General features: G+C 43.9%; 1 non-coding gene across 2 annotated transcripts in view; it reads right to left on the reverse strand.

Annotated features, from left to right (window-relative positions):
- Positions 1 to 18,216, reverse strand: part of Nid2l2 (nidogen 2 like 2) — a 52,696-nt gene extending 34,480 nt beyond the window's left edge. Inside the window, exon 1 of one of the 2 annotated variants that reach the window (XR_005499797.2) lies at positions 18,077 to 18,216. This is a non-coding gene — a transcript (nidogen 2 like 2). The remainder of the gene's footprint in view (positions 1 to 18,076) is intronic. The other variant, XR_010058942.1, reaches the window with a different exon arrangement.
- Between the last annotated feature and the right edge of the window lie 309 nt (positions 18,217 to 18,525).

An 18,525-nucleotide genomic window follows, 5' to 3' on the forward strand; every position in this document is an offset into this window, starting at 1 on the left:
ATGTCAGCATTGACTACATTTGGCAGCTGATTAAATACCACAGATCATGTCCCGCCTGTGTTATGCTGTTACCCTCAGTTCCCAGTGACTGGTTCTATTTCTGCACTCTTAAACAGCCACGCACAACCTTTGACACTGTGACACATTGTCATCTACAAAGTTCACGCTTCAAGAACCATGACCGAGTTACAAAAGAAAACTCTCTGAAGGTTTTAGATCAGTTTACAGTTTTGTGCTTGGCCATAGCCCGCTCAGATTTCAGACAACTGTACATAGACCTACTTTCCAATAACTGTGTGCTCTTCCTGGGCCGGGAAAATACAACCCCCAACAAAAGGCCACTCAGAAACACATCTGCAACACAAAATCCCTTTGAGGAAACTTTTGATTCGTGCCTTTAAATCTCTTTAGATAGAAAGAACTCACACTGAATATTTTTGGAGATTGTTAGAAGAATTTGAATGTTCTAGAACGTTTAAAAGAAATCCACAACTTTGGCTTTACAAAAACAAATGCTCAGCAAACTTCAACAAGGAGAAAAGGAGCCAGGAAGGACAAGCTTTTTAAAGAGACTTTCTGTTTTCAATTTCTCTGTTTTCCAGCCCAGCTGTTCACTCGCCCCCACTCATCCTCCAGTTTGATATGTTTTAAATCCTCTAAAGATTAGTAACGATGGCCGTAATTGTCTTCTAAGGAACCAACTAATGCAGGCACTCAAAACATAACATATACTAACAACAAATCCTGGCAATACGTTTATAAATGAAAATCAGAGACTTGGGGGTGAAATAAGTTGCCTTACCATGGCCAAGATTCAAACTTGACAACAACGTTCCTACCCTAACTATTACTCTATACTCTGTTAAACACGAAGTGTTTTCTTCCCTCCTGAACTATTTCTCCAAACAACTCCTGAACCTGCAGAAAATGTCCCAGCAGAACCAGAAGGTCCTCTTTGCTAGGTTAATGTTTTTGTCAAAACACTGACAGAGGGGTTGGGGAATTAGCTCAGTGGTAGAGCGCTTGCCTAGGAAGCGCAAGGCCCTGGGTTCGGTCCCCAGCTCTGAAAAAAAAGAAAAAAAGAAAAAAAAAAACACTGACAGAAAAACTGTGAAGTTGAAATGCTGTGGAGAGAGGTGTGACCACTTCTTCCTGGCAGAGATCATTGAGATAGGTGTGGGGGAGGATGAATCTAGGTCCAGTTTCCCAGTCCATCACTGTTGGATGAAAAGTTGTTCCCTCTGGGCATTCCCCTGCCTTCTTCCTGCTACCTTTAGTGCTAGTGAGTCACAGAACCAGGATAAGGTGGTTCAGGGGAGGTGAAGGCCACAGCTGTGGGGACAAGAACCAGAACTAATAGCAGACATAGGTGTCTATACCATGTTCTCTCCCGAAGGCTCTTCAGCATGTTTGCCTAAGCCTGCACAGGTAACTACCACAGTCAAAGCTAAATGGCTGGACCCTCCATCCTGCAATGCCTATGAAGCCTCGACATGGCTCACCTTCTCTGAACTTGCAAACCAAAATTTTTCATTATACTTGGGAGGAGAGCTGGCTATATAATCCAGGCTGGCCTAGAATTCTCTATATGGCCCAGGCTACTCTTGAACCTAGACAATCTTTCTGTTGCAGCCTGCCCTAGCTTGCCCCAGCCTGCCCCAGCCTGCCTTAGCCTGCCCTAGCCTGCCCCAGCCTGTCCCAGCCTGCCTGGTACAGGGATGGGCCCAGGGGAATGACCATGTCTAGTTTGTCAACTCTGCTATATTTTCTTTAAACAAAACCTCAAATGCCCAGTTTTTCAATGCACTTGCCATGAGCTTTAGAACTCACGTGGTCCTCCAGTCCTACCACATACACTCAGGGGTGGCATGTGACTAGACTCGGGGTAATTAGGAAGGATTTCTCCTTCCAAAGGAGCGACAGGAACATCTGGCTCTGAAGGCACTGGATAGGACTGGGTGTTTCTGTTCCCAAGGTCTTTCCTGCCTGGAGTTAAAAAAGCTGCATCTGCCTGTGGAGGAGCTGGGGTTCTGGTGCCCATTGGATCCAAAAGCAATACTGTGTCCTTGAAATCCAGGACCTCTACCTCTCCCACAGGTGGCCCGTGTTTAATTTATCGGACCAAAGAAGCCGATTCTGTTTCCAGGTAGGATGGCCAATTACCAGGGGCTGGGTGTGGCAAAGGAGAAGCGTGATCAGAATCTGGAGACATGGTGCCAACATCCACACAGCTTGGATTAGCCTTTGATTTGCAAGACACATCAATACATCCATTCTCCTGGTTCAATTGGTGGGTAGTCTACATCCTCTCCATTCTCATTGTAATAATTGAAACTGTCCTCAGTACACATTTCCAGGGCTGCAGCATGGTTAAAGGAGTGCTCCAGCACTGAGGAGCAGACTGTGGAATGGTCACCTCTGATCTTAGCTGGACAGACATTGTCCAGGGCCAGCCTGCTGCTGATGTGAAAAGCCCACACCCCAGGAATCCCCAGGTTCCTTAGTCTAAGAACAGAGGAAAGAGTGGATTATAACCAGTCTGTTCATCCTCCTTCAGAATTTATTTCGAATTCAAAAGACTTTAACGATCAAAGTCAAACTTTGCCTGCTATGTCAAGCAGAAGCAAAGCTTCTAAGTAACTGAGATAAATACCATACAGGAACTTTGTTATGAGCTGCCTTTTGTCTGGCATTGTGTATAGAACACTAACTCATCAGGTTATATGTCTGCTCCAGAAGCCCAAATCAAATATTCTGTCAAAACCTGGCTGTCTTGAGAGCAAACATGGAATGCAAGAATATTTTATGCTTTCTCTACATGAATGAACACTTAAATCGGACTCAAGCTTACTTAAGCTTACAATTCCTAAAACACTTAAATAGTACTGATTTCTACAAGCCGTGCCTACACCAGTGTTTATCAGTCTTCACTGGGCTCTGCAAGATAGGGGTGGTAGCTGTGCTAGATCTTAGTGAGGTAAAAGTTGGTTTTGAGAGGTTAGCTAATCTTCAGATCATACAGCCAAAAGTTGGCAAAGCCAGGGCAAGAATTTCATGCTAACAAGAAACTTTGTCCTCCAAACATCTCTGTGTACTGTGATTCACTTGGACTAATGTATTAGTGACAGAGGATGATAGATCTATCAGTACTTTTTAATGACCAAGTCTAAAACATTTTTTGAGCAAAAGTTCAACTTGGGTGAGATACAAATGTATTAGTCAAAATGAGGCTCAGTATTTGGGAACAGATCTTCATTTTCTCTGTAGAGTAGACCATGAACCCCTCTTAGTTCCCAAGAATCTCTTTTCTCAGAGGAGTCTCACCAGATAGTCCCAGCTATCCTGAAACTCAAGATCTTCTGCTGGGATGTGGCACTACTCTTGCCAGCTCAGTCACCTACTATCTCAGTGTCAATGGTATGCTTGCTGTGAAGAGGACAGCCATGTGTAAGACGACTCCTAACCCTAAGAGAAAGCTTGGGTTAGGAAGGCTCTGGAAGGCTGAAGGAACGCCCATTCAGAGCCTGCCCCACATGTGGCCCATATATATACACCCACCGAACTAGATAAGATGGATGAAACAAAGAAGTGCAGGCTGACAGGAACTAGATGTAGATCTCTCCTGAGAGACATAGCCAGAATATGGCAAATACATAGGTGAATGCCAGCAGCAAACCACTGAACCGAGAACGGGACCTCCCCATTGAAGGAATCAGAGAAAGGACTGAAAGAGCTTGAAGGGTCTTGAGACCCCATATGAACAAAAATGCCAACCAACCAGAGCTTCAGGTGACTAAGTCACTACCCAAAGACTAACCCTGGGCTCCAACTGCATAGGTAACAATGAATAGTCTAGTAAGGGCACCAGTGGAAGGGGAATCCCTTCATCCTGCCAAGACTGAACCTCCAGTGAACGTGATTGTTGGGGGGAGGGTGGTAATGGGGGAGGATGGAGAGGGGAACACCCATATAGAGTGGGAGGGGAAAGATGTTAGGGGGATGTTGGCCTGGAAACCAGGAAAGGGAATAACAGTTGAAATGTAAATAAAAAATACCCAATTTAATAAAGAGGGAGGAAAAAAAAGACTCTGGAAAGCAGGACCTAGCCAATGATATCAATCCTGTGTTTGCATGAAAGACCAAAGCTCAAATTGTCCCAGACTATGTAATTTCCTCAAAAGTCCACAATCAAGAATAAGAGGAAATGGCTAAAGAGAAGTATTAAGATCCACTGAATCATATAACAAGATCTTTGTTCACTGGGGCAAGTATTCATCATTCTAGTCTAGGTTTCTACTGCAATAATGAAGAGAGTTGAGGTTTTCTTAAGTTCTCTTTCTCTCTCTCATTCTGTGCACTGTCCACTGGCCACTACCTCTACCCAAGTGTATTTATGATACTCTGCTGTACTGGCTGGATTTTGTCACCCTGATGCAGACCTGAGAAGAGATTGCCTCAATCACATAGGCCTGAAGGCAAGTCTGGGGGGAGGGGCGTTTTCTTGGTTAATGATTGGTGGGAGGAAGAGCAGTTCACTATGGGTGATACCACCCTAGGGTACCATCTCTGGTTGTGTAAGAAATCAGGCTGAGTAACAGAGGAACCAAGCCAATAATAATGTTCCTCTATGGCTTCTGCTCCAGTTTCTGCCTCCTTCTAGGTTCCTGTCTTGCTTTAGTTCCTGCCTTGGCTCCCCTAATGCACTGTTTGACCCAGGACAGTAAACCAAATATACCCTCTCCTCCCCAAGTCAGGTCAGTGTTCGTCCCTTCTGTGATTTGCTATATTCAATTGCTAAGGTTTCTTTTCATTTTTTTGAGACACAGTCACATGTAGCTGAGGATAACCTTGAGCTTCTATTCCTCCTGCCTGCACCTCCCAAACACTGGGATACCAGCTGTGATACTAAACCCTGTTTGTATGGCATCAAGGTCAAAACTCTGGGCTTTGTGTCCGCAAGGCAAGTGTTCTACCAGCAGAGCTTCAACTCTTGCCCTCAGTTGGTGTTTATAGAAATTAGGGTTGCAAATAGAACATACCACAGAAGACAAAACTCCAGGCTGATAAAATGATTCAGCAGGAAAAGCCACTTATCTACAAAAGCTGAGAGCTATACCCAGAATCCACGTGGTAGTCTGAGAGCACAAACTCTTACACACTGGATTCCGACCCAGACTCCTCCCCACCAGCTGCCTCCAACACCCAACTCCCACACAGTAATGTAATTTTAAAAACTGAAACCAATCAGTAAGAAGAGACCCTGGAGCCCCAGCCCATCCCACAGCAGGGGCATTGCAGCTGGGAAACCTCTTGAGTTTGGAAGTGGACAGCTTCAAAGCTTCAAAGCTTCAAAGAGTAGGAAAGTACATTTATTTTGCAAGCATGGAGCAAAATAAATGCCTTCTAATGAGACATAAATCAATATCCTGGCGTTTGCCACAGTGCCTGGGGGGAATCTAAACAGTTAATTTACCCTCCACACTGAGGTCATTTTGAATGCTCACAGATAGAATTTGTCTCCTAGAAAGAAAAACTGTATCACAAAACAGAACAGCCATGCTGGCCTGCCTGTGACTAATCCTTTCCCAGGAACTACTCTCTTCTCTACCTGAATATGCATATGTTTCAGAAGAGGCCTGCAAACATGAATAATGTATGACTTCTGTTGGAAGAAGAAATTCCAGGACTAGGAAAATGTTCTTCTCCTTGGAGGGGTTCAGCAAAGCATCCAGAGGGAGCTAGGAGCATGATCCTGAGCTACTTTGTTTACAAATGTTGTCCTCAATGCTGGGCATGTGTGATGCAATGTTTCAACCCTTAAGACAACGATACTGACAGAATCTGGAGGAAAGAAGCCTAGGAGACAGTGTTAAGTATGGAAACACTGAATGGGAGGCAAAACCCACTCTGAAAGGGGAGGTAGCAGAGTTGTCACTCAGAGTAGTGGTAGGATAATTCTGACTTGCATTTTATGTTATTCCATTGTCTGTAGTTTGACTCATTTTATTAAGCGTGAGGCACACCAAATCTGTCAATCACTCTGGTCATGTCTCACGCTGCTCCTTTCTGGCACACGCCTGTGTCTTAAAAATCGTAGTATTTCAAGCACTCAGCCCTCCTTCCAAGGGGCTCTAGGTACAACCTGGGGAGAGAGAGTCTTTAAGCTAGAGGGTAAGAGGTTAGAGGAGAAAGGATAGAGGCCAACTGCTAAGTCTGTTCTAGAGTCTAGACTACACAGCGGGTGAGATGGAGACCAAGACCCTGTACGATTCACAGAACAGGAGGGGACACTTGTATGTAGAGCCCTTGGAAATAGGACTGAGTGCTTGAAATACTATGATTTTTAAAGGCAGATCTCCTGGACACCAACAGCATCTGGGAAGGACCAAGAATCACAGAGTATTAGAATGAGAATTGGTACCTGCATAGCCATAAGAAGCTGCTGTGCATGTGCATGTGTGTGCCCGTGTGTCTGTGCCTGTGTGTGTGTGCAAAAAGCATGTGAGGATAAAGTTGTGTTTTCCTACTAGAGCCATAAAGGCCTTCATACACGTGCTCACACACATGCATGCACATGCACGCGCGCACACACACACACACACACACACACAGACACAAACACTGTCATCCATTCACTCCGGTTCTTCACTGTCTCCTTTGATGCTTTCCAGAAATATCAAAATTGTGGGAGAGTGGCAGAATGAGCTTTAACCCTGAGTGACTGATAAAATGAACCAAAATACAAACAACCAGGTAACATGAAATCCAAGTAAGAAACACCCTATCTACTCTGCATAAGAGATCACCCCTGTATCCATACTTCAGAGCTGTATTGACTATGGCTCGGCCATTTAACTCTGACATAAGCACCTTTCATAATTTCGGGAACATCAGTTACAAGCTCATAGATTAACACAGCTCTCGGTGGTCATTGGGGGAGGATCTTCATACACTGGATGGTAGTTAATACACATTCGTAACTAGTCCGAACTCTCTGTGGAGAGCTCAGCCACAGATGCTCCCACCATATCAAGTTCCCTCAACGCTCAGGGAATATTGGAAAGAAAAGAGGTGGAAAGAGTTTAAGAGCCAAAGGTCGGAAGGAATTGGGTCAGAACAATGACATGTGCTCATGATATGGTCGTTGAACTCCCAAACTCAGTGCAGTTGGTGTCCAGCAGAAGAGCAAACCACTCAAGATTCCAGCACGGATGTGGTAGGGCACTGAAGCCCCTGCCTGTAGCTGAGAAGATTCTGACAGTTGAAAACTGCTAGGGGAGGGTTTTCTTTAGGGGTGTGGTCCCTAGTGAGTGGACCATGCTGCAGTGGTGGCCCCTCACCCATAAGTAGGCTTCACTGTATTCAAGGGATTCTTAGAACAAATATAGGGGGTGAAGTGGATATACTGAAATATACTGATCAATGTATGAAATTCTCAACAAATAACATTAAAACACTGTATTTAGAAGTGTTAAGGTTGTAAGCTTCTCGAGACCAAACTCTTTTGAGAGTTCTGGACAAGGAACAAAATTGACTTGCTCATTCCTATACCCTCAGATTTATTTTGTGTCTCAACGGCTTTCACATCTATATATCATATTAGCATCCATGCATGCACCCACCCATGCATCCATTCATCTATGCATCCATCCATCCATGCATCCAAGCATCCATGCATCCATCCATCTATGCATCCATCTATCCATCCATGCATCCAATATCCACGCATGCATCCATTTATGCATCCATCTAGCAGGCATCCAGCAAGCTATGCATCCATCCATCTATGCATCCATCCATCCATCCATCCATCTATGCATCCAGCCAGCAGGCATCCAGCCAGCCAGCTATGCATCCATCCATCCATCCATCCATGCATCCAACATCCATGCATCCAGCAAGACATGCATCCATCCATCTATGCATCCACCCATTGCCTACTGCAGGCAACACTCAGTCAGGAAGCAGCTGATCAAAAGTCATCCTTACTGATCTCACAGCCAAACTCCCTTTCCTCTTCAATCTCTTTACAACACGAGTTATCTTGTCACATTGCAGATGAAGAAAGAAACCCAGGGGCTTGCTTAAGGTCGGGCAATGATTAATGGTGGAAGCCAGCCAGACCCAACAGCTCATCCCCTGCAATAGACAGTCACCTGAACTCTACCAAACAAGCCATTCTAGGACACATGCTCTGACCCAATCTCCCTTCCCTGGCTCAGCTCCACTAAGCCCTCCACACAGTGTTTAAGGGTCCCCACTCCTACTAAGTGCGTTGATGCTGTGTTCATATTTCCCTGCACCAAGAAAATCCTAACCAGCAAGCAGTGCCTCCTGGGGGTCGAGGACTGTGATTCCCTGTGGAACCCCTTCCATTCTTCAGCACCCACTTTGTTGGTTTTCTAGTATGTATTTGGCTACTGTTGGTTTTCTGGTTTGGCTTTGGCCTCCACTCACTAAACCATCTGAATATTAATGCATTGGGGTTGGGTACCCGCTAAACCACATTATGTTTGATGCTGCAGTCAGGACAGAGCCAAAAAACTATGCCCAAGAGCCTGATTTATAGGAGAGGAAAACAGCCAGGAGTGGAATTTTAGGAGAGTGACTGGGGACAGGCATGGTGGCAGAGGCCACAGAAAAAGGAGAGTGTCCAGGACATCAGAGTGGGGGTGGGGTAGCATCACAGGGGCAGCCAATGAATGAAGATAAACATTGTGGGAGCCAAAGCAGACCTAGATGAGAGTTGGAGTCTGAATTAACACCAGGGTGACTGTGGAATTACTCCATGATATTTCGTTTACTGAGTTTCAAAGGGACCTTTTCTGCCATTACCACCTTCTTCCACCAAAGAATTAGTTAAGGGATGCTCCACTGTCTTAGATGCTGTAGTTGGCTTCTCTCACTAGATCATATATGTTTTACAATTTAATAGGGAACTGGGGAGACATTTCTCTTACAAATACTCGCTTTATAAAGAAGGTGGATGACAAGAAGGAAAAGAAATCACTTTTGGTATCATTACCTCTTCATTTTGCTAAACAAGACAAACTGACACAGCAAGAACCTCAAAACTGAATACAAGGAATGAATGTGTCCTTCTGTTCTTTTCTGTCTTGTTCTAGAACATCTCAAATGTCACTTTTACCTTTCTGACACATAATGCTAAAGTACAGCTTTGAGGTTTGGGTAATAAGACAAAGAAATGCAGATATTAATATGGTTTCAAGAAAAAAAAACTCTGTAGCTCCTCTGTATTCTCTAAATGGAAGAGTCTGCTTACCTTCCTTGTTTTTCAAAAAAAAAAAGTTCATGAATTCAGTCCCCACATTCTACATTTGTTGCAGCTGTAGTCCTCAATTATGTCATCAGCGGGAATTGATCCTCCCCAGAAAGGTCAAAACCTCTAAGTTTCCAATTCAGGTACACGCAGAACATGCGTCATTCATCATCAGTCAGGGTAGGGCCAGAGGCTGCCTAAGCTTTATTTCAGTCACAAGAAAGTTCAAGTAGGAGATGAAAAGCCGAACTAATAACCCCATCCTTAAATAACCAACTGTGGAGGCTCCTGATACGATGGCCACAATCAACATCACAAGATAAGGGAGAACCAACGTTCTAAATTTAGAGAAATTCCCTATGATAAGGCCTGTCTACATGTGGAGATCAGAAGGCAGTGGGGAGGATCTGGGAAGAAGTGAGGAGGCTGTGATGGGAAAGCCTGACTTTTAACCTGGAGATGTGCACATGTAGTGCCTTACTTATTCTATGTCATTTCTGTGTCACCTTTCGGCGAAGCACTCACTTCAGATGGCAAGTTTTTCATTTCCTCATCTCCACTAAAACAGGCAAATAATGGAGGAGAAAACAACAAAAACTTCCTTTTAATACACTTTATGATCCCAAAGTACATTCCGGAAGAGTTGACCTGCTTGAAATCTGCCACACATGAACCCCTTGTCAGGGCTACAGACTTCCACACAGAATCGCTAAGAGGACACTTCATAGTCCCTGAAGAGCCCCTCTATAGAGACACCTTCTGTCTGACTCTTTTCCAAAGGGAAAGGCCCTCACATTCCCAGATACAAGTTTTCCAAGAGTCCTCCACACAGGTTCTGAAGGTAACCCCTCAGCTGCACTGCCAAAACTTGTACAAGAGTCATGGCCTCCCAACTTCCCCAAAGAGAAAGAGAGAGTGCCAGCTAGGAGAGGAGCTCGCCACAGGATGGGGAGCACTGCAAAGAGGATCAGGTCAGAGGTGCCCAGCTGCAAGGTCTCCAGTTTCCTGTTCAGACAGAAAACCAGAAGGCTTCTCAAACATACCATCCAACAAGGGTAAAACATCAACCAGCAGAATGTCATCTTTACAACAAGGGATTTGTCTATCCAGCCTTACCAAAATGATAACAAAATAAGAAATGAGGTGATTCCTTCCTGGGGGACAAAGTTCAATGCTCAGTCTTCCTTAAGGACACATTCTCTGGAGGTGTAAGGCCACTGATTCTGGCCTCCGATGTTTGGTGTGAACACCAACCACCACATTGTATGTTATTTTTTTCCCCATTTCCATGGGGACACTGATGTGCTTGGGATGTTCCAAATTCACCCCGGTACTGCAGAGTCAAGAGAATGCCTAATGCTTTCACAATGGCGTAGTGTATCCTCCTTCATATGTAGTCTTCAAGGACACCTAAGCAGTTTTGTTCAACCCATTTTCATATATCTAGTTATTCTCTATCCTCTCTGTCTTCACTGACATGTGGTAAATTACACACATACACTTTCTGTGGACTCTAGCTCCATAAATTAAAAACTCCAGCTAAATCCAAAGTTCTTGATCAACAACCGTCACCTCTGCACCAACTCAACACCCACCATTCCATGTTAAAGCGTCCAGGGACCAGCTGTGATGCATACTATTAGCTGTCAATCTGATAGTATCTACAACCATCCAGGAAATAGTCACCAGGCATGTCTCTGATAAAGTATCTTGATTAGATTAATAAGGAGGGAAGACCCACCCTAAATATAGACACCACCATTCCCTGGGCTCAGGCTTGCACTGCATACAAAGAAAAAAGGAAGCTTAGAAACAACACCCATCTTTCTCTGCTTCCTGACTACAGATACAATGTTTCCATCCTTTTCTGAAGCAACCTCCACGCTCCCATCCTTCTCCCAGGATGCAGCCCAGACTAAGGAAAGCTCTCCTACCACTCATACTCAGTTCCCATTCCTGTGGTCCTTCCAACCCAAATGAAATTCCTCATCAACAAAAACCTTCAACATACTATCTACCTCAGTTCTAGATAACACCCTCCTCCCCAGTGAGAACACAACAGCCTTCCCCTGACACCAAAAACACACAGAGCAACAACGACAACAACAACAACAACAACACAAACAAAAAAACAAAGCAAAAAAAAAAACAAAAAAAAAAAAACGGTACCCATCATTTCTCAGATCTTCCGGCCATAACCTCTTTGCTCTATGAAGTGACAGTTTAAGAAATCTCAGATTAACTAAATGAACAAACACTTTATTTGTTCATTTTTTTTTCAATGCAGTTGCACCATGCCATTCTTGCATGCCAGGTAGAACACTCTGTCATACCCAATGTGAACATCCTGGAGGGAATGAAGAGAGCAGAAACATTTCACACTGTAAAGATATTATTCCTCTGATGTCATTTCCAGTGCCTAATATTAATATTACTATACCAGATGTAAGAAAACTATGTAGAGCCTGCCCCACATGTGGCCCATACATATACAGCCACCCAATTAGACAAGATGGATGAAGCAAAGAAGTGCAGACCGACAGGAGCCGGATGGAGATCTCTCTTGAGAGACACAGCCAGAATACAGCAAATACAAAGGCGAATGCCAGCAGCAAACCACTGAACTGAGAACAGGACGCCTGTTGAAGGAATCAGAGAAAGAACTGGAAGAGCTTGAAGGGGCTCGAGACCCCATATGAACAACAGTGCCAAGCAACCAGAGCTTCCAGGGACTAAGCCACTACCGAAAGACTATACATGGACTGACCCTGGACTCTGACCTCATAGGTAGCATTGAATATCCTAGTAAGATCACCAGTGTAAGGGGAAGCCCTGGGTCCTGCTAAGACTGAACCCCCAGTGAACGTGATTGTTGGGGGGAGGGTGGCAATGGGGGGAGGATGGGGAGTGGAACACCCATAAAGAAGGGGAGGGGGAGAGGTTAGGGGGATGTTGGCCCGTAAACCAGGAAAGGGAATAACACTCGAAATGTAAATAAGAAATACTCAAGTTAATAAAAAAATAAATAAAATAAAATAAACAAAAAAAAGAAAGAAAAAGAAAACTATGTAGAGATCACAGAATCTTCCAGGCAAAGGAGATTAGTGTGTGCCAAAATCTACCTCAAAAATTAAAAAAAAAATCTATCAAAGCAAGACTTCAATCCCAGGGCCTTCAAAGTATTCAAAAGAGCCTTCCACAGGAGTAATTGAAAACACATCCTGTGCTCAAAACCTCATCGAACAGAACAAGTCCTGAAGCCCATTCAGCCTATGGCAATATCTGAAGAACAATATGGATGTTTGGAAAAATTAAAAGACAAGAAAGCCACAGAATTTTCCCCACCAAATTCCCCTACAAAAAGATAAGAAAAACAAAGGGGAAAAAACCCAAAACAGTCATTTGGAAAACCCTCCATTTAAAAAGTACTTATAGAGAGGGCCAGAGAAGGCTCAAAAGGTAAATAAATCCCTTGCCTTGAAATCCGAGTTCAGTTCCAGGAACCCATGTAAAAGGAGAGAACTGGTATCAGGAGGATCTCCTCCCAATCTCTGCATGTGCACACATAAATCATACAAAACCACATATCATACATGTCCTACACACATACCATGCACACACCCCACATATATATCATGCACACACAAGTGGCCTCAATGCAGTGTGCACATACCGTATAAACACCTCACACTCACACACAACCTGCACACACCATATGCATATAAACACACCATACAGACACACACAAGCACACATATCATGCACATACACACATCATACACATAAACCATACACAGACACACAAATCACACACACATACACAAACACACACATAATGCACAAATGCAGACATACATACACATCAGGAACATGCAGACACACAATTTCATATACAGCATAAACATAGATTATTTACATAAACAAACAATACATAGACATACATATTCACATGTAGCATATAAACATATACATACACATACATGCACACACACAGAGAGAATAAAATGAAATAAAAAAACAAGTCCTTACATAAAAGAGTTCTACCACAAGATCGTTACATGGCAGGAACAACACATTGGCTTGGTTAATTCTCATGACAACCCTAAAAAGTCAGCACTACAGCTTAGAAAAGGAAGACTGAGGGCTTGTGTCTTCCAAGACCACTGCTGCAAGTGTTTTCTGCCTTGTGCCTGACTACACAAGTACCTGGAAGGTGTCATGAAAGAATTACTGTGCCTATGGGTGTTGCTCATTCATGAAGGACTTACTTAGCTAACCTTCATGAGGACTTGTGTTCAAGTCCCAGAACTGCAAAATTGAAGGAAGAGCTGGGGAAATGGTTCAGTGGTTCAGTGTGAGGAGTTGCTATTCAAGCATGAGGACCTGAGTTTGATCCCTAGAATACACACTGAACAAAAACAGTCATGGTGTCTGTCAGTCCCAGATCTGTAGTCCCACAGGAAGGAAGGCAGCTCCGAGAGCCTTGTCACCCAGCAATCAATTCTAGATTAGCTGAGTACTGGGTCAGAGGGAGGTGTGCCTGAAAATGATTTGAAAGAGAGCTGAATAGAGTGCTCAGCAGGTTAAAGGCGCTTACCTCAGAAGCCTGATAAACCAGAGTTCAATTCCCAGACCCCATGAAGGAGGATTAGCAGAGAGCTGACTCTGAAGTTGTGCTGTGACTACCACAGTGTCAAAGCATGCACATGTAGGCAGAACAAATAAATAATTTTTAAAAGGTGGAGAGTGCCTAAGGAATTACACTCAAAGTTCTTCTCTGGTCTGCACACACATGCATCTCCACACAAATGTGAGCCATGCATGAATGTCTGTGTTTGCCTGCACGTGCGCACACATGCACAGAAACACACACAGACACAGGTACAGCATGCACGGACACCAAAAGGAAACAGTCAAAGACCGTTTCTAATGAAATATTGCTAATGAAATGAGAATCCTAAGTAGTAAACTCATCTCTCTGGGGCTGTAACCTTCATGTCAAATAAACACTAAAACACTTGGGACCCACCGCAGCCTCAAGACCCCGGAGCCTCAGTGCAAATGCTTCCTGCTCTAATTTTTTTTATTTGTTTGTTTTTTCTGTTACAAGAGGCTAGCTAATTCAGCTGAATTTTCCTTGGGAGCAGCAGAACAGTAATTTCAAAGTGAGGTTATCATCAGAAGCATTCTTCACAGCAACTTCACTCCAGTTCACACTTCCTTTGAATGTGGCTCCAAGAACTGTCCTAGCACCAAAGCCGCAATGAACACTAAAACACTAACCTTATTTATTAGATGTCTTCAGAAAAAGCACAACGATTGTTACTGTAACTACTTATATGATTCGTGTACAGAAAATGGGTCTTGCATGAAAAGTGTAAGAAAGGGGAAAAGTATGTCTTCTAAGGTGACTTTGCCTCACTTAAGGCAGATTTGGAAATTATTTTCTCTTCTGTGATATAAACAGTAATTACTGTACTTATCCTGTGGGACTGTGTTGAGAAGACAGTATGAAACGGTCCTGCAAGAAGGTAAGGAGAGGGGGGCAGAGGCATGGCTCCCTGGTTGAGATAGATCATTGGCTCTTCCTCCAGAGGACCTATGTTCATTTTCCAACACTCACATGACAGCTCACAACTGTAGGTAATCCGGTCCAGGGTATTCCACGGGCACTGCATGCAACGGTGTGTAGGCATATGACCCATGTGCATAAACACAATTTTAAAAATTTAAAGAGAAGTCTGATGGTGTGAACAAACAGACTATTTAACAGTTGTCTAAGTAGTTTGCCCTTCGACCCTTACTAACTAAGTTCACCAGAAAGACTGTGGCTCAGCCTGCACTCTGGGTTCAGTTCCCATAAAATGGGTAGGTTGTGATACTGCACACCCACTATCTCAGCACAGGTCAGTCAGGTCAAAGGATCAGAGATTCAAGATCATCCTCCATTATGAGGTTTGAGGCCAACCTGAGATGCATGGCGGGAGAGGGGGGGATCAAAAGCAAAACAAAAGGAACAACATAAACGTCAGACTCCCCCAACTTCAAAACGTTCAAAGCTGCCTACTTCCAGGAACCAATTGCAGTCCTCAGAGCGGACAACGTCTCTACCCTTGAGTGCTCCTACATCAGATCCCAACACCCTGCTCTTCTGAAAGACACTGCGCCTGCCATGCCCCTAGTACATTAACCTCCAGCACACAAGCTGATACATGCTCTGCCTTCTATCCTCGAGAAATTGCTTCCTCACTGAAACCTACCCAAATGGAATCCCTGAATCAGGATGGGTTAGGAGGAAGCTCTAGCTGGAGAGTCTACCATATTACCACAAGAAAAGGTTATCAATGGTGTTCCTACTAAATGTAAGAGAGGCCTTTCAGAGTAAGAGCATTCCGCTTAGAGTCTATGTCTATTTCAGTGCCGATACAAGGAAAATGTGTAAAAATAGTTTCTGAATTAACAAATATCGACTATGTTTAGATAGAGATTATGTATGATATATATGACTCTCTGCATAATATAACCCTAACCCTAACCCCTTACTCCTAAACCTAACCCCTAGCTCCTAACCCTAACCCTGTGACATAAAGTTTTTTAACATTACAGGAGAAGTTGGGAAGGCAGCACACCCTATGAAGTGCTTGCTGTGTGTATGAAGTCCTGATTTGAATGGCAGCACCCAGATGAAAAGCAGGTCGTGGCAGCACACTTGTAATCCCTGCTCTGGAGAGAAAAACAAGCAGATCCTTAGGGCTCACTGGCCAACAAGCCTAGCCTAACTGGGGAGCCCTAGGTCCCAGAGAGACCCTGAGTAGAAAGACAAGATGGCTCCCAAGCAAAGACATTTAAAATTGACCTCTGGTTCACACATGCATATGCACACATGTGCATGCACACCCACACTCTCACTCACAAATGAAAATTTAAAAAAAAAAGACCGTAAGAAAATAGAAATATTAGAATTGGCGACCTAGTTGCTTGTATTAGAAAAGTTTATTTTTTTCACTATAAGCTTGTTATACATGATATTCGATAAACCTTTTAAAAAGAATGTATGAATGAATGACTGAGAGAATGAAACTTAACAGTGGGGACTGTCTTCTCTAGCCCTCTAGCTGGCTGGCCTGCCCCAAGGAGGCAGTGTTTGAGTTGAAGGTATTCTGTTGAACTGTAATTGAGATGTCAAACCCAAGGCATTACAAGGCTAGTCAGTAAACAAAACTGGATGTTAACCTGTCAAATAAAAAACTGTAGCTTCAAACAATGTTTATTTCTCCATCTCTGCTGGTGCAGGCTTTAGGAAAACATGTCTCTTCCTTTAAGTTCACAGAACAAACACAGCCACTGTCAGTGACAGGAACAATGGGCAAGCTCTTAGGGAAGACATCACTTCTGTAGCTCAGAGGCTCTAGGGGAGTTAAAGCAAGCACAGATTTGCTCCAGATCTATGGCATTTTACACCCAGGTGGAATTTCACAAGAGGACTCTGTCTCTACCTACACCAGGAATGAGGCCATTTATCCTAACCCACCCACACCCGCTTCACATGTTGCCAAGACCAAAGCCAGAGCAGAGTTGGTGTTTTCTCCAGGGAGACTGCAAAGCAGGCTCCTGCAGACAGAAGTATGTAAACTGTTACAAAGGCAATGTGGAGAAAGCTACAAGGAACTTACTAAGAAGTTCATGGCATGCTTGCTCACTTTCCTGTGATGTCAGCTAAGGCTGTGCAGTGTTTTGACACTTTAGAAGTGTTGGCTTTGAAGAGGTGGCTCAGCAGTTAGGAGCACATTGTAGTCCTTTCAGCATGCTAGCTCAAATCTCTGTATCCATTCTCAGTCAAGCAGTTCACAACTGCCTGTATGTAACAACTCCAGCTTCAGGGGGCCCAAGCCCTCTTCTGGCCCTACCAACACAAGCAGACACAGAGAAAGACACACACACACACACACACACACACACACACACACGATTAAAAAAAAAACCCTTATGGTGTTGGGGATTTAGCTCAGTGGTAGAGCGCTTGCCTAGCAAGCGCAAGGCCCTGGGTTCGGTACCCAGCTCCGAAAAAAAGAAAAAAAACAAAACAAAACAAAACCTTATAAAGCATTTTATAGTATTGATTATAGTAAAAACGTTACCGGAGCAACCTTAATGACCACTAGGAAGGGTGAGATTTTATACCGTTATAATAAATGTTACAGAAATATATTGACAAGAGCATACTATACAGCAGAACAAGCAAGTGAAACAGTAATATGGGCACTGTGGACCCACTGTTGTCAACGGCAACAATATGCTAAAGAAATGGCAAGAAATGTACACAGGAACCTACATGTTATTTTTGGTTTCTCCAGACAGGGTTTCTCTGTATTCGGTCCTGGAACTCACTTCTGGCTCGCCTAGAACTCACAGAGATCTGTTTGCCTCTCTGACTCTGCTGCGATTGAAGGCAAGTGACACCACACCCAGCTCATAAAAAAAAAAAAAAAAAAAAAAAAAAAAAAAAAAAAAAAAGGTGTTCCTTTTTAAATTTCCCAAATTTTTAATTTTTTCGATGAATATATCATTAGAAATAGTTGTGTACTTATAGGTGATTCCAGAAAACAGAAAAAAACCTGTAAAGTGCCTTAAGTTCCCTCAGGGTCTTTGGTATGTGCACCTTAGTCCCTCATTTTACTAAGCGATTTTCTTAGTGTTGAGGAGCTGAATCAAGGGAATGTCTCCTAGCCAATGCCTTAGTTTCCGGTTCAAGCCCAACCCTTCTGTTTACTCAGCTGCAGAGTACCCCTCACTTACCTCTCCAGACCACGCAGCCCCAAGACTGTCCTCCTCCTAGGGGCCCACTTGCTCCCAGGTGGCCAGGAAGAAGTGGGTAGGGGGGAAGCTGGACCTGGTCAGCAGGAAGCCTGTGCACAGGTAGCAAGCAGCCAGACTCAGCACAGCCCAGGAGGTGTCCTCCATACAGGATCCGGCCACTGCTGTGACTCGAGTGGATGTCAGCCAGGAATGGGGCGATGGCTAGAAAGTCAGTAGGAAAATCATCAACAACATATTCAGTCTCCCTGGGTAAGTCCTGGGTGGAGATGATGCCATTGGTGCCCACCTACAATAAGACCACAGGGCGGTGAGACAGTTCAGCAGGTAAGGGCACTCTGCCGTCAAACCTGACGACTTGAGTTTTAGGACCCGACAGAAGGTGGGATAAAAAAAACAAAAGAAAACAAAAAAAACCCAAAAAACTGGTT

The sequence above is a fragment of the Rattus norvegicus genome, chromosome 1, assembly GCF_036323735.1.
Source record: "Rattus norvegicus strain BN/NHsdMcwi chromosome 1, GRCr8, whole genome shotgun sequence".
In the NCBI taxonomy this organism is placed as follows: domain Eukaryota; kingdom Metazoa; phylum Chordata; class Mammalia; order Rodentia; family Muridae; genus Rattus; species Rattus norvegicus.